Source organism: Culex pipiens, chromosome 1 (genome assembly GCF_016801865.2).
Source record: "Culex pipiens pallens isolate TS chromosome 1, TS_CPP_V2, whole genome shotgun sequence".
Classification (NCBI taxonomy): Eukaryota; Metazoa; Arthropoda; class Insecta; order Diptera; family Culicidae; genus Culex; species Culex pipiens.
This window is the reverse complement of record NC_068937.1, coordinates 82,696,813-82,710,296: the sequence shown is the minus strand read 5'-3', so window position 1 is coordinate 82,710,296 and position 13,484 is coordinate 82,696,813.

Below are 13,484 nucleotides of genomic sequence, written 5' to 3'. Positions count from 1 at the left end.
AACTAAATTTGGGTCGCTGGACTCAAATATGACCCCTAGAATACTCCAAAGTACTCAGGGAATGTGCAATCCAAGATGGCGGCCAATATGGCGAAGTTAGAAAATTGGAAATGTTTATACAGAAATGTAACAGGCAATCAACAGGTCAAATTTAACTAATTTGGGGTCGCTGAACTCGAATATGACCCCTAGAATACTCCAAAGTACTCAGGGAATGTGCAATCCAAGATGGCGGCCAATTTGGCGAAGTAAGATTATTGGAAATGTTTATTCAGAAATGTAATAGGCTATCAACAGGTCAAATTTAACTAATTTAAGGTCGCTGAACTCAAATATGATCCCAAAAATACTCCAAAGTACTCAGGGAATGTACAATCCAAGATGGCGGCCATTATGGCGAAGTTAGAATATTGGAAATGATTATACAGAAATGTAACAGGCAATCAACAGGTCAAATTTAACTAATTTGGGGTCGCTGAACTCGAATATGACCCCTAGAATACTCCGAAGTACTCAGGGAATGTACAATCCAAGATGGCGGCCATTATGGCGAAGTTAGAATATTGGAAATGTTTATACAGAAATGTAACAGGCTATCAACAGGTCAAATTTAACTAAATTTGGGTCGCTGGACTCAAATATGACCCCTAGAATACTCCAAAGTACTCAGGGAATGTGCAATCCAAGATGGCGGCCAATATGGCGAAGTTAGAAAATTGGAAATGTTTATACAGAAATGTAACAGGCAATCAACAGGTCAAATTTAACTAATTTGGGGTCGCTGAACTCGAATATGACCCCTAGAATACTCCAAAGTACTCAGGGAATGTGCAATCCAAGATGGCGGCCAATTTGGCGAAGTAAGATTATTGGAAATGTTTATTCAGAAATGTAATAGGCTATCAACAGGTCAAATTTAACTAATTTAAGGTCGCTGAACTCAAATATGATCCCAAAAATACTCCAAAGTACTCAGGGAATGTACAATCCAAGATGGCGGCCAATATGGCGAAGTTAGAAAATTGGAAATGTTTATACAGAAATGTAACAGGCAATCAACAGGTCAAATTTAACTAATTTGGGGTCGCTGAACTCGAATATGACCCCTAGAATACTCTAAACTATTCATGGAATGTGCAATCCAAGATGGCGGCCAATTTGGCGAAGTAAGATTATTGGAAATGTTTATTCAGAAATGTAATAGGCTATCAACAGGTCAAATTTAACTAATTTAAGGTCGCTGAACTCAAATATGATCCCAAAAATACTCCAAAGTACTCAGGGAATGTACAATCCAAGATGGCGGCCATTATGGCGAAGTTAGAATATTGGAAATGATTATACAGAAATGTAACAGGCTATCAACAGGTCAAATTTAACTAATTTGGGGTCGCTGAACTCAAATATGATCCCAAAAATACTCCAAAGTACTCAGGGAATGTGCAATCCAAGATGGCGGCCAATATGGCGAAGTTAGAATATTGGAAATGTTTATACAGAAATGTAACAGGCAATCAACAGGTCAAATTTAACTAATTTGGGGTCGCTGAACTCGAATATGACCCCTAGAATACTCCAAAGTACTCAGGGAATGTGCAATACAAGATGGCGGCCAATATAGCGAAGTTAGAATATTGGAAATGTTTATACAGAAATGTAACAGGCAATCAACAGGTCAAATTTAACTAATTTGGGGTCGCTGAACTCGAATATGACCCCTAGAATACTCCAAAGTACTCAGGGAATGTGCAATCCAAGATGGCGGCCAATATAGCGAAGTTAGAATATTGGAAATGTTTATACAGAAGTGTAACAGGCAATCAACAGGTCAAATTTAACTAATTTGGGGTCGCTGAACTCAAATATGATCCCAAAAATACTCCAAAGTACTCAGGGAATGTGCAATCCAAGATGGCGGCCAATATGGCGAAGTTAGAATATTGGAAATGTTTATACAGAAATGTAACAGGCAATCAACAGGTCAAATTTAACTAATTTGGGGTCGCTGAACTCGAATATGACCCCTAGAATACTCCAAAGTACTCAGGGAATGTGCAATCCAAGATGGCGGCCAATATAGCGAAGTTAGAATATTGGAAATGTTTATACAGAAATGTAACAGGCAATCAACAGGTCAAATTTAACTAATTTGGGGTCGCTGAACTCGAATATGACCCCTAGAATACTCCGAAGTACTCAGGGAATGTGCAATCCAAGATGGCGGCCAATATGGCGAAGTTAGAATATTGGAAATGTTTATACAGAAATGTAACAGGCTATCAACAGGTCAAATTTAACTAAATTTGGGTCGCTGGACTCAAATATGACCCCTAGAATACTCCAAAGTACTCAGGGAATGTGCAATCCAAGATGGCGGCCAATATGGCGAAGTTAGAAAATTGGAAATGTTTATACAGAAATGAACAGGACATCAACAGGTCAAATTTAACTAATTTGGGGTCGCTGAACTCAAATATGATCCCAAAAATACTCCAAAGTACTCAGGGAATGTGCAATCCAAGATGGCGGCCATTATGGCGAAGTTAGAATATTGGAAATGATTATACAGAAATGTTACAGGCAATCAACAGGTCAAATTTAACTAATTTGGGGTCATATTCGAGTTCAGCGACCCCAAATTAGTTAAATTTGACCTGTTGATTGCCTGTTACATTTCTGTATAAACATTTCCAATATTCTAACTTCGCCATATTGGCCGCCATCTTGGATTGCACATTCCCTGAGTACTTTGGAGTATTTTTGGGATCATATTTGAGTTCAGCGACCCCAAATTAGTTAAATTTGACCTGTTGATTGCCTGTTACATTTCTGTATAAACATTTCCAATATTCTAACTACGCCATTTCGGCCGCCATCTTGGATTGCACATTCCCTGAGTACTTTGGAGTATTTTTGGGATCATATTTGAGTTCAGCGACCCCAAATTAGTTAAATTTGACCTGTTGATAGCCTGTTACATTTCTGTATAAACATTTCCAATATTCTAACTTCGCCATATTGGCCGCCATCTTGGATTGCACATTCCCTGAGTACTTTGGAGTATTTTTGGGATCATATTTGAGTTCAGCGACCCCAAATTAGTTAAATTTGACCTGTTGATTGCCTGTTACACTTCTGTATAAACATTTCCAATATTCTAACTTCGCTATATTGGCCGCCATCTTGGATTGCACATTCCCTGAGTACTTTGGAGTATTCTAGGGGTCATATTCGAGTTCAGCGACCCCAAATTAGTTAAATTTTACCTGTTGATTGCCTGTTACATTTCTGTATAAACATTTCCAATATTCTTACTTCGCCATATTGGCCGCCATCTTGGATTGCACATTCCCTGAGTACTTCGGAGTATTCTAGGGGTCATATTCGAATTCAGCGACCCCAAATTAGTTAAATTTGACCTGTTGATTGCCTGTAACATTTCTGTATAATCATTTCCAATATTCTAACTTCGCCATTTCGGCCGCCATCTTGGATTGCACATTCCCTGAGTACTTTGGAGTATTTTTGGGATCATATTTGAGTTCAGCGACCCCAAATTAGTTAAATTTGACCTGTTGATAGCCTGTTACATTTCTGTATAAACATTTCCAATATTCTTACTTCGCCATATTGGCCGCCATCTTGGATTGCACATTCCCTGAGTACTTCGGAGTATTCTAGGGGTCATATTCGAGTTCAGCGACCCCAAATTAGTTAAATTTGACCTGTTGATAGCCTGTTACATTTTTGTATGAACATTTCTAATATTCTAACTTCGCCATATTGGCCGCCATCTTGGATTGCACATTCCCTGAGTACTTTGGAGTATTTTAGGGGTCATATTCGAGTTCAGCGACCCCAATTTAGTTAAATTTGAGTAGTTGATTGAACTTAAAAATATTTTTATTGTGATTTTTCCATTCAGCCGCCATATTGGACGCCATCTTGAATATCTCGGTTCCCTTTGAGAATCGGGAAAATCAACAGGCAGATTCGGATTCAGGAGGGTCGATTTAGTCTAGATGCATAAAAAAATGGCCTGTTACACGATTTGCTTCTAGACACGAAAAATGAGCACCTTTTTTGATTTCGTGCCTTGACTAATAGGCGCGTTGTCTACAACTTTGCCATAGACACGAAATCGATTTTTTCGATTTTTTTCACATAACTTTTGTTTGTACAACCGAGCAATTCTATACAAAATCGGTGTTTATTCTTTAAATTTAATTTTTGATTTTTTTAATCCATCTGAAACTTTTTTGGTGCCCAAGCCATTTTGCATCATTAGTTTGTCCATATAGTTTTCCATACAAATTTGGCAGCATAAAAATTAAAAAATCTGTATCTTTTGAAGAAATTTTTGGTCGATGTGGTGTCTTCGGAAAAGTTGTAGGTATGGATAAGGACTACACTGAAAAAAAAAATGATAAATGGTAATTTATTTTGCTGATTTTTAATTTCACTTTTTGTCACTATTTATATACTGCCCATGATCGCATAAATGTCCCATATGCATTTTCGTCACTTTTGAGTTATTGATGCAGTTTGGTTCAAAATCGTGTGTTCTTTCAAAAGAGCCTATAACATCCAGTACTTTGTTCTAGAAATCAGGAGGAAATCCAGTTTTTTCGTGAAAACTTAACACGTAGCCTTATGTGTGGGACAAACTTGTTTAGCGTTTTTCTCAGCTTGCTGTTTTTGCATATGGGACATTTATGCGAACATGGGCAGTATATTTTTTTTGAATTTTGCCAACTTTTTAGAAATTTCCAGAACGGGCAAAAAATCTTTGTTTGAGTTATGAATTTTTGAATCATTACTGATTTAAAAAAATCGAAATATTGACCGCAACTTAATTTCAACATAATTTTTCGATGTAAAATCGAATTTGCAATCTAAAAGTACTTTAGTGGAAGTTTGTTAAAGTGCACCGTTTTTATGTTATAGCTATTTTTAGGTAACTTTTTTTTAAATAGTTGCAGTTATTAATTTAAAAAAATTTATGCCCATGTTTGCCCACTTTTGAAAAAAAAAAAAAATCGAAATGCTGAGAAAATTCTTTATATTTTGCTTTTTTTGAACTTTGTTGCTGAGATATTGCCATGCAAAGATTTAAAAACAGAAAATGGATGTTTACTAAGTCTCACCCAAACAACTCATAATTTTCTTGTGTCGATATCTCAGCAACTAATGGTGCGATTTTCAATGTTTATAAATAAAACTTTCGTGAAATTTTTCGATCTTTTAGAAAACAATATTTTCAAAAAAAAAAATTAAGACTAACATTTCAAAAGGTCGTAATATTGAATGTTTGTCCCTGTCTCTGATTCTTGTATGGAGAAAAAAATTACACAGCTCGACTTTTTTTGGACACACTGAATCATTGGAATCAATCATGCTTGCTTATTTAAAAAGAAAAGTTGCTTTAGTTTGGATTTTTATGAATGTTTGGAATAAAATAAATATTAACTAGGAGCTTTCATAACTAGATATTTTCCTTAAAATAAAATGAAAATATTTTTTTCCTGAAACAAAACTTTTCACTTTTTCATTTATTAATTTTGATTTTATGAAAATATTTAAAAGCGCATTTTAATTAAATCATGAATGCTGTTTATATAACAATATATATTAATTCCTAAAGCATATTTATTCTGGATGCAATTAATTGCACTGCATAATTATGAATACTAAGTTGCTTGTTTTGTTGAGAGTTTTTTTTTACTTTATGTACCATGTCAATAAATTGTTATACTGTTATTATTTACCTTAAACTTTGTGAACTTCTGTTTTTATATATATTATTAAATTAGTTTTAACGGTGCACATCAACCAGAGCATTTGCACCAAGTTTTTTGTTACTGACATTTTAGTATCTTCAAAACTACGGGAACTATCGATATGATTTTTTATTCATTCCCTGAAAAGCAACTGAAAAGCTCTCTTGAATGTTATTTACAACACAGTTTGACTACTTTTACAATCAGATTTTTGCAATGTTGAGTCCGTAAGTTTGACAATTTCGGAACAATAAGACAATAACTTCCTTGGTTGCTGTGCACCCTTAATGGTGTTACAGCACCTACACACATCAAAATGTTTTCTATTTGACCCAATGTCACCCCCTCTCAAGGGTGAGTTAAAAAATTAATTTTAAAACGTTTGGCATTTAGATTGGTGCGCTGGAAGTGGGGACGCGAAGTCGTGATTATGCAGGTTAATTTTTTTGTGTGCTTTTGTGTCGCTATTCGTATGGGATGAGTGATTGTGGTAATCGAATAATAGCATCATTGGTGCGCTGGAAGTGGGGACGCGAAGTCGTGATTATGCAGGTTAATTTTTTTGTGTGCTTTTGTGTCGCTATTCGTATGGGGTGAGTGATTGTGGTAATCGAATAATAGCATCATTGGTGCGCTGGAAGTGGGGACGCGAAGTCGTGATTATGCAGGTTAATTTTTTGTGTGCTTTTGTGTCGCTATTCGTATGGGGTGAGTGATTGTGGTAATCGAATAATAGCATGCCTTACTGAATTATTTGTGTCTTGAGCGTAATTTTCGTTGAGTAATTGGTGTTTTTTTTGTGATTTTTTTTTGTGATCTTAATTGTTTTGTGATTTTCAAAGCCCTTCCTATATCATCGTTGATCGGAAGGCACGGCGTCGAGTAAATTGTGTAAAATTTTTTCGAATAAGGTTTTATTTTTTATGGTGAATAAGCCATTTCTGTATAATGATCGAGAGACGCACTGACATTTTGGATTAATCAATAGTGGAGTGAAATAATTGTGAGTGAGTGATTTTGTGTGTTAACCAGAAAGACCTTCCCATAGCATCGTTGCTCGGAAGGCTCGCCGACGGGTCTGTTATGAAAGTCCTCCCCATAGCATCGTAGCTCGGGAGGCATCGAAAAGCCAATACCTTATCCTACTAACCCAAAAAAATAATAATCACGTGATGCTTGAAGGAGATGCTGTGGATTCAACGGTCTCAAGCGGTATCAACAAGTATATAGCGGAAAACTGTGTGCTTGATGAGTCTGCAACTTCAACTATCGGACTAACATTCCTCCCTTTCGTTGAACTGCAGGCTTCTTGGGAGGGCGTCATTGGCAGTCAACCATGCTCGTGCTCATGCTCATGCTCAATTTTAAAACGTTTGGCATTTATGAACGGTGTGATTATGCTAGCCATATTCTGGGAAAATGTTGGTTGAATCATTCAGGAACATTCCCCAACATTATTTATTTCGATATAATTTGAAATGTTTACAATAATTGAAAAAACAACAGTAATATCGTTTCTTGACCAAAAGTCAACACCACTGACGGTATATCATTTGTGGATATTTTTTTTGAGATCTATACTTATTTTGTTTTTTTTTTTAAATTTTTTCAACAGGGAGGAAAAATCCACGTGGCTATATAGGAGGGGGGGGGGGGTTGGCGTGAAACCACGAAAAACCATGGGGGGGAGGGGGGGTCAAAAATTCTCGAAAAAAAAGGCAACGTGGTTTATGCACGACCCCCTACTCAAGAGTGGTGTTCGTTTGCGCGTTGTATTATTACAACAGCTAATCTGGGTGTTTTAATATCAAGTTCCGGCCTGCTGACAATAACAGAACTTGAATTTTTACAGTTATGTCAACCTGCTCGGATTGAAACATTTCCCTATATTCTGGACACCATAATGTATCCCCTCAAATTCAAAGTGGTATATTATGCTGTAAATAAACAAAACACAGACTGATATGTTTTACAACAATTTATTTTAATATGGCCTCAGGAAAATCGTAAAAATGAATCCATACGGGTCATTCTGAAGCGGAACAGCATTTGAAAATTACCATCTCCGATTCTGCTCAAACTTGGCAGAGCTGTTGAGACTATCAAAACATGCAAATCCCGAATTTCATCCAAATCGGACCACCCTCTCAATTTTTGTACCCTCCCGAAAAATCGACAATTTTGAGCGAAACCCCTATCTTCAAACGACGATATCTCAGGAACCACAAATCTTATAGGGTCGGTCTTAAAAGGAAATTGGACGTAGAATCCATTCTCGTGATTAAAATTTTGATTAAAATATGTTGTCTACCTGTATTGCGGAATTCAAAATTTTAAATGACCGTATCACAAAACACGGTTTGAATCCCGCGGCGGGCGCTCTAAAATTCTTTGTGTAAATATGGGTATTCGGCGCCGTCGCTCCGTGCCATACTTTCATACACTTAAGAGCCCAGGGCGGCGAAGTCCTTGTAGTTAAAAAGGAAGACACTAGTGGTTGGTACTAGCAATGGTGGCCGACAGCAATAAAGTCAACTTCGTTTCGTATCACAAAACAGCCCAATTTATTTTTGAAATTTGACCTCACCATCGTTTTCCCCGGCCAATTTTACATAAGAATCACTTATCGACATAAAGGAATATGTTTCGTTCCAGAGATATCGAATTTTAAAGTATCTGAGATTACCTACATCAGCTACACTCGCCGCATCTTTTAGAAGCACTCAGTCATGCTGATCAAATATTACTACCTGGTGTTCTGTAAGATGAATTATTTTTATAATTTTATACGATTTTGAGATAATCAATACCTTGAACAATCTATTTTGACGAAGAACTTCGTCTTAGGGCTCTATACAGGGTAGCAATCCAAAATTTCGCGAAGCAAAATGAAACGCTTTGGTTCCACTCTCGGCAAATTTCCCCTCTTCTTAGCGCACGCTGGTTGGTTGAACAAACGTTTCCCAATCAGATGGCCTGGAGGCATGGACACGCCAAGACATGCCAGCCGGCATGAGCGGGAGTTGATTATTGGAACTGGCAATCACCTGGATTGGCCGGAGTCCCCGAGGGTGTTCCGATATGGGGACATTTGCGGAACCATAAGAGTTGGGGCAATATGGGTATCAAACTTTAGGGATTTTGATACCGGACATAAAATTTGACATTTTGGCAGTAGTAGCCACTATCTGGAGTGGCCGGAGGCCCCGGGGATGTTCCGATAAGGGGACATTTGCGGAACCATAGAGTTGGGGCAATATGGGTATTGCAGCGACCTCAAATTTGAATCATTAAATTTGTCCATTTTTCGAACCTCACCACAGTTCTGACCATGCGCGCTTACGTAAGCATAAATAATTTTACCCGTTGACTCGCGTTGCGCGACAAATAATTAAGCTTATGTACAGGTGTGGACCATGAGTCATCCTCACCTGAAAAGCCCTTCATTAAATTTCGCCAATTGTTAGGCAATCAAAAAAAATGGTTAAGCTTTCAATTATGAATGTGCGATGTTATTACACAGGGGAAATTGAGGGTGTGGCTTAACCAAATTCATTGGCATGTTTGTTCAATGGAGAATTCGACCTTCTCATTATTGACCTACATTTTTGAGAACGCTTGAGGAACATAATTTCGATATTCCAATAACATAATTTAAAGTTTCACCACAATGGTTCGAACCCATGACTTCCGATTTTGAGGTGTACTCCCTACACCATACGGAAAGTCATGAAGAATTGCAGAGGTCTGCATAATTTAATTCATGAGGTTCATCGATGCTTCTCATCGAAACGGACCACTTTTAGCAGAACAAAATTTAGTAGAGTTTTCGGGGACTGACTATAAAAACCCAAAATTCTTGAGGAGGTTCAGTTAGTTCCAGCCAGTTCCAGTTCTTGTTCCAGTCCAGTTCCAGTTCCAGAAGACGCCCCAGACCAGCCAGACCCGCCAGCAGCCACCAGTAACAGAGGCCTCAGTCCAGCCAGACTTAGCGGTGGAGGCCGCAGTCCGCCGGGACTTAGCCGATGGAGAAGTCCACCCGGGACTTAGCCGCTGTGAAGAGTCCGCCGGGACTTAGCCGCTGTGAAGAGTCCGCCGGGACTTAGCCGCAGTGAAGAGTCCACCCGGGACTTAGGAGTTCGGGGTCTGGCATGGCTCGGCGAAGAGGTCTGGAGGACAAGTCTGGCTTCAACGTATAGAACTGGCTCGACGAAGGTCTTCATGAAATTAGCAACGAAAAGTTGAGTGATGTGATCGTGTGCGTAAAAGCTGAGAGTAAAAAAAAAAGTTGAGAGTGTTACCGCAAAAATGTAATCTTTAAAAAAGTGTAATATACAAATAAGTGAAGTTTACTGATCTGTTTTGAACCTACAAGTAAATATCACAAAAAAATCCTGAAAGCCTAAACCGCTAGGGCCGTTCAGTATCAAACTTTAGGGATTTTGATACTGGACATGAAATTTGACATTTTGGCAGTAGTGGCCACCACCTGGAGTGGCCGGAGGCCCCGGGGATGTTCCGATAAGGGGACATTTGCGGAACCATAAGAGATACGGCAATATGGGTATCAAACTTTAGGGATTTTGATACTGGACATAAAATTTGTCATTTTGGCAGTAGTGGCCACCACCTGGAGTGGCCGGAGGCCCCGGGGATGTTCCGATAAGGGGACATTTGCGGAACCATAAGAGTTGGGGCAATATGGGTATCAAACTTTAGGGATTTTGATACTGGACATGAAATTTGACATTTCGGCAGTAGTGGCCACAATCCGGAGTGGCCGGAGGCCCCGCGGATGTTCCGATGGGGGAAATTTGTCGAACCATAAGAGTTGGGGCAATATGGGTATCAAACTTTAGGGATTTTGATACTGGACATGAAATTTGTCATTTTGGTAGTGGTGGCCGGAGGCCCCGGGGATGTTCCGATAAGGGGACATTTGCGGAACCATAAGAGCAATTCTCTACCAAAACCGGAAATGAATTTTATTTGTATTTTTTGATTTGACTCAAACTTTGTGGGGGCCTTCCCTATGACCAAATAAGCTATTTTGTGTCATTGGTTCACCCATACAAGTCTCCATACAATTTTGGCAGCTGTCCATACAAAAATGGTATGTAAATATTCAAACAGCTGTAACTTTTGAGTGAATTTTCTGATCAATTTGGTGTCTTCGGCAAAGTTGTAGGTATTGTTGAGGACTTTTGAGAAAAAAATAGGTACACGGAAAAAAAAATTTGCAGATTTTTGAATCAACTTTTTTTTCACTAAAACTCAATTTCCCAAAATACGTATTTTTTGATTTTCGAGATTTTTTTATATGTTTTAGGGGACAAAAATCCGCAACTTTTGAGCTATAGAGAAACATGGTCAAAAAATCTGACGCCGAGTTATGATTTTTTGAAAAAATAGTGATTTTTGGAAAAAATCGAAGTTTTATGCAAAAACAGGTTTGACATTATTTTTTAATGCAAAATTGAATTTGCAATCGAAAAGTACTCTACAGATTTTTCGATAAAAAGCTCCGTTTTCAAGATATAGCCACCGAAAGTTTGATTTTAGCGAAATATGTGCAGTTTTTTGATTTTTAAAAATAGTGACCATGAGTGACCATTTCTAAAAATATTTTTTTTGAAAAGTTCAGAAAATTTGCTATAAAATTGTCTAAGAGACATTGAAGATTGGACCTCTGGTTGCTGAGATACAGCCGCTTTAAGAAAAAGAAACACGAAAATTGAAGTTTTCTAAATCTCACCAAAACAACCCACCATTTTCTAATGACGATATCTCAGCAACTAATGGTCCGATTTTCAATGTTAATATATGAAACATTCGTGAAATTTTCCGATCTTTTCGAAAAAAGTATTTTGAATTTTTTTAAATCAAGACTGACATTTCAAAAGAGCTTAATATTCTATGTTTGGCCCTTTTAAAATGTTAGTCTTGATTTAAAAAATTTCAAAATACTTTTTTCGAAAAGATCGGAAAATTTCACGAATGTTTCATATATTAACATTGAAAATCGGACCATTAGTTGCTGAGATATCGTCATTAGAAAATGGTGGGTTGTTTTGGTGAGATTTAGAAAACTTCAATTTTCGTGTTTCTTTTTCTTAAAGCGGCTGTATCTCAGCAACCAGAGGTCCAATCTTCAATGTCTCTTAGACAATTTTATAGCAAATTTTCTGAACTTTTCAAAAAAAATATTTTTAGAAATGGTCACTCATGGTCACTATTTTTAAAAATCAAAAAACTGCACATATTTCGCTAAAATCAAACTTTCGGTGGCTATATCATGAAAACGGAGCTTTTTATCGAAAAATCTGTAGAGTACTTTTCGATTGCAAATTCAATTTTGCATTATAAAATAATGTCAAACTTGTTTTTGCATGAAACTTCGATTTTTTCCAAAAATCACTATTTTTTCAAAAAATCATAACTCGGCGTCAGATTTTTTGACCATGTTTCTCTATAGCTCAAAAGTTGCGGATTTTTGTCCCCTAAAACATATCAAAAAATCTCGAAAATCAAAAAATACGTATTTTGGGAAATTGAGTTTTAGTGAAAAAAAGGTTAATTAAAAAATATGCAAATTTTTTTTTCCGTGTACCTATTTTTTTCTCAAAAGTCCTCAACAATACCTACAACTTTGCCGAAGACACCAAATTGATCAGAAAATTCACTCAAAAGTTACAGCTGTTTGAATATGTACATACCATTTTTGTATGGACAGCAGCCAAAATTGTACGGAGACTTGTATGGGTGAACCAATGACACAAAATAGCTTATTTGGTCATAGGGAAGGCCCCCACAAAGTTTGAGTCAAATCAAAAAATACAAAAAATAAAAATGGTCGAAATCGGCCGATTTCGTAGAGAGTTGCTCATAAGAGATACGGCAATATGGGTATCAAGCTCTAGGGTTTGTGTGTTGTGTCTTTAACACATGGTTCAGAATGACTCTTTGTAATTAATATATATTATAATTTTATTGTTTGTAAAATATTTCTTGAAAATTGTTCAATGCCGAAAATTTAACAGAGAATTGATGAAATGAATGCATATCAACTGGTCCGAAAATTTTGCCATTACGATTAGCTAAAAGTTTTAATTGTTATCAAACGTCAAAATACCATGAGACCATCTTTGAGCAAAAATAAATAGATCTTACGAAATAACTATTTCGTGATTGATTTTGTGGCCAAGAAACGCAAATATTAAAAACTCTAAAAATTTCATTTTAGTTCTTCGTCATGATGGTTATGCCTGTAGGATTACCACTGCACCTTTTTTGTTTAAGGATTATTTATTGGGTAATTTTAAATACACTGTTTTTCCTGATCTCAGTGTCATTGAACCATATAAAGTAAAATTTGCAAGACATGAATACAACAAAAGTGGTAAAATGTCTACACCCAGAACTGGGCATCGGCATACGAGAGGATAAAGAGCACGATTCGGTAGTAAAATGGTACTGTGTGAGGACGGAGAGGATAAATCCCGAAATTACCGAGAGTACTTTACTCATGGGTTTATCTTCAAAAAAACCGATTTAATCCCACCTGGGGTGAAATAGAGCCTTTCTTACAAAAGAAATATAACTGCAGTTGATTTTTTTTCAAAGAAATAGCAAAATAAAGAATGGTTCATTCATTATTCAATTCAAAACTCAACCTGATTTTTTCATATAACTGAAAAGCCCAAT